The sequence below is a fragment of the Callospermophilus lateralis genome (genome assembly GCF_048772815.1).
Source record: "Callospermophilus lateralis isolate mCalLat2 chromosome 8 unlocalized genomic scaffold, mCalLat2.hap1 SUPER_8_unloc_1, whole genome shotgun sequence".
Lineage (NCBI taxonomy): Eukaryota > Metazoa > Chordata > Mammalia > Rodentia > Sciuridae > Callospermophilus > Callospermophilus lateralis.
In genome coordinates, this window is record NW_027510150.1 from 1144341 (window position 1) to 1148589 (window position 4249).

At 46.5% G+C, this 4249-nt stretch overlaps 1 pseudogene; it reads left to right on the plus strand.

The window, feature by feature from the left end:
• Positions 1-1357: 1357 nt before the first annotated feature.
• LOC143385810 (chondroitin sulfate synthase 1 pseudogene) lies at positions 1358-3971 on the plus strand (annotated as a pseudogene).
• The last annotated feature ends 278 nt before the right edge of the window (positions 3972-4249 follow it).

Here is a 4249-nt window from a genome sequence, read left to right on the forward strand (position 1 = left end):
GAAAGAGTCTCCACTTACCAGATACAAAAATAAATACCCTCCAAATGTGCATTATTATTATTATGAATAATGGATTTAAATATATTTGATAATGTATTTTAATCCAATCAGTTATTATCTGTGTTAATATGCAAATTGTCCTAATTTTGAACAGTGGGAGCTCCTTTAGTATCTCCTGAATTCTTTAATATAAGACTTTGATCTTTGGTAGCTACTATTATGGTAGCTTTCCCTAAGGTAGATTCTAGTTTATAGTAGAATTTAGTAATATATTTAATTTAAATAAACATATTTAATATTCACACAATAAATTTTGTAATCATTTCTCAAAATAAATAAATATTCCAAAGACATGCCTCAGATGCCCACTTCCTTCAGCCACTCCCTGCCTGCCTTCAGTTAGCCCTCAGTTAATCCTCATTAGGGGTTAATTCACTGACTAGGTTAAGCTTTCATAACCCAGTCTTCATCTCTAAGCCTTCTTGCATTGTCTCTTACAGGAGCCTTTGGGGGACACCTAATATCTAAACCACAGCAGTGGGTGAGGACGAACAACTATGGTTCCATACTTTTTGGACAGTTCTATGCAGAGAAAGGATAAAAATCCTATGACTAAGGCAAGAAACTTGAGAAAAGCAGGACTAGAGGGCAGAGGTAGAGACTTGAAAGGCTCAAAAAGCCTCTGTTCAACTTTTATTTTTATGTCTTGGCTGGTCAGTGTGTATCACATTCTTAGGCCACCAGCAGTGCATAAAAGTTGGAAGCAGGTTCTACTGCTCTATCTCAGTCTGGCTTCTAACAGACACAGGTCCTCAGGGGGGGGGGGGAAGAAAAGAAAAAAAAAAATATATATATATATATATATATATATATATATATATATATATATATATATATATGAAAACTAAATAAAGTTAAAGTTACAGGAAGTAAAAATTGAACAATACTGCAGTATGTGCATTTAGGGCACATTATACCTCAGATGTTGAAAAAGAGACAAAAAAAGCAAAACCCAGAAACCTTCCAGGTAGGCTTCTGTTGCAATGGCGAGCTAAGCAGGAGGATGTACAGCTGCGACGGCAGCGTCGGCCACGAAGAGGACGGGGGCGGGCGCAGCACAATCCGAGCAGAGCCACCGCCTAGCTCGCCGCCGGCGCGCTCCGCGCATGGTCCCCTCTTAAAAGCGCAGGCCGCGGAGGTGGGGGCGGGCGTGCGGAACAAAGCGCCGGCGCGGGGCCTGCGGGCGGCTCGGGGGCCGCGATGGGCGCGGCGGGCCGCGGCGGCCGCGGCGCTAGGACGGGCTGGCCTCCGCAGGCGGGGGCGGCGGCAGCGGCCCTGCGGGCGGAGTGGCGCGGGAATGGCCGCGCGCAGCCGGCGCGCCTGGCTCAGCGTGCTGCTCGGGCTCGTGCTCGGCTTCGTGCTGGCCTCTCGGCTTGTCCTGCCCCGTGCTTCGGAGCTGAAGCGAGCGGGTCCGCGGCGCCGCACCAGCCTCGAGGGCTGCCGCGGGCAGGTGGCGGCGGTAGCGGCAGCGGCAGCAGCGTCCCAGGCCGGCGGAGTGCGCGGCAATGCGCGGGGGGCGCAGCTGTGGCTGCACGGCTTGGCCCCGGATGGTGGCCCGCGCGACAGGAACTTTCTCTTCGTGGGAGTTATGACTGCCCAGAAATACCTGCAGACCCGCGCTGCTGCTGCCTACAGAACATGGTCCAAGACAATTCCTGGGAAAGTGGAGTTCTTCTCTACTGAGGGTTCAGACACATCTATACCAATTCCAATAGTGCCACTACGGGGCGTGGATGACTCCTACCCGCCCCAGAAGAAGTCTTTTATGATGCTCAAGTACATGCGTGAGCACTACTTGGACAAGTATGAATGGTTTATGAGAGCTGCTGATGATGTTTACATCAAAGGAGATCGACTGGAGAGTTTCCTGAGGAGTTTGAATAGCAGTGAGCCCCTGTTTCTCCGGTAGACAGGACTGGGCACCACAGAAGAAATGGGGAAACTGGCCCTTGCGCCCGGTGAAAACTTCTGCATGGGGGGGCCTGGTGTGATCATGAGCCAGGAGGTGCTTCGGAGAATGGTACCACACATTGGCAAGTGTCTCCGGGAAATGTACACTACACACGAGGATGTGGAAGTAGGAAGATGTGTCCGGAGGTTTGCAGGCGTACAGTGTGTTTGGTCTTATGAGATGCAGCAACTTTTTTATGAGAATTATGAACAGAACAAGAAGGGGTACATCAGAGATTTCCATAACAGTAAGATTCACCGAGCTATCACGTTACACCCGAACAAAAACCCACCCTACCAGTACAGACTACACAGTTACATGCTCAGTCGCAAAATTGCTGAGCTGCGTCATCGAACAATACAGCTCCACCGAGTTGTCCTGATGAGCAAATACAGTAACAGAGATTCATAAGGAGGACCTCCAGTTGGGAATACCCCCTTCCTTCATTCGGTTTCAGGCCCGCCAACGAGAAGAGATTCTGGAATGGGAGTTTCTGACTGGGAAGTATTTGTATTCAGCTGCCGATGGTCAGCCCCCTCCCCCCCCCCCCCAGAGGAATGGACTCAGCCCAGAGGGAAGCCTTGGATGACATCGTCATGCAGGTGATGGAAATGATCAATGCCAATGCCAAAACCCGGGGGCGCATCATCGACTTCAAGGAGATCCAGTATGGTTACCGCCGTGTGAACCCCATGTACGGGGCAGAATACATTCTGGACCTGCTGCTTCTGTACAAGAAGCACAAAGGTAAGAAGATGACAGTTCCCGTGAGGAGGCACGCATACCTACAGCAGACTTTCAGCAAAATCTAGTTTGTGGAGCATGAGGAACTAGATGCACAGGAGCTGGCCAATAGAATCAATCAGGACTCTGGATCCCTATCCTTCCTCTCCAATTCCCTGAAGAAGCTTGTTCCCTTCCAGCTCCCTGGGTCCAAGAACGAACGCAAAGAGCCCAAAGATAAAAAAATAAATATACTGATCCCTTTGTCTGGACGATTTGACATGTTTGTAAGATTTATGGGAAACTTTGAGAAGACATGTCTCATCCCAAATCAGAACTTCAAACTTGTTGTCCTGCTTTTCAATTCTGATTCCAACCCTGATAAGGCCAAACAAGTTGAACTGATGAGAGATTATCGCATTAAGTACCCTAAAGCTGACATGCAGATTTTGCCTGTGTCTGGAGAGTTTTCAAGAGCTCTGGCCCTCGAAGTGGGTTCTTCACAGTTTAATAACTAATCTTTGCTATTCTTCTGTGATGTTGACCTTGTGTTTACTGCCAAATTCCTGCAACGGTGTCGAGCAAATACAGTTTTGGGCTAACAAATATATTTCCCAATCATCTTTAGCCAGTATGATCCAAAGATTGTTTATAGTGGGAAAGTTCCCAGTGACAACCATTTTGCCTTTTCTCAAAAAACTGGCTTCTGGAGAAACTATGGGTTTGGCATTACTTGTATCTATAAGGGAGATCTTGTCCGAGTGGGTGGCTTTGATGTTTCCATCCAAGGCTGGGGCCTGGAGGATGTGGACCTCTTCAACAAGGTTGTCCAGGCAGGTATGAAGATGTTCAGAAGCCAGGAGGTAGGAGTGGTACACATCCACCACCCTGTCTTCTGTGACCCTAATCTGGATCCCAAACAATACAAAATGTGCTCGGGTTCCAAGGCATCAACATATGGGTCCACGCAGCAGTTAGCTGAAATGTGGCTGGAGAAAAACGATCCAGGTTACAGCAAAAGCAATAATAATGGCTCTGCACGGACAGCCTGATGTCCAGCTCTGCTGGAAGGGACATTTTTAATTACCTAATTTATTTTTCAAAAATTTTTGTATGATCAGTTTTTGAAGTCCATACAAGGATATATTTTCCAAGTGGTTTTCTTACATAGGACTCCTTTAAGATTGAGCTTTTTGAACAAAAATGTGATCAATGTTTGCCTTTGAATACATCTTCTTGCTGAAAATTATGTAGCAGACTTGCTTAATTCTGACTTGAAATATCCCTGATGAACAAAACCTTTTATGTTTTTTTATGTTTTCTTTCCTGGCCACTTCTCTGCAGTCCTATGGCAGAAACATGAACATTCCTATGAAGTATTATTATAACAAACAAACAAAAAAAAACACTGTAACTCTGGTAAATGTTCTATTGTGACTGTTAACCTTGCACAGATTCTACCTTTTATCTTTTTTTTTTACACAAGTTTTTTTTTTAAAGCCATCTCAAGTTCCA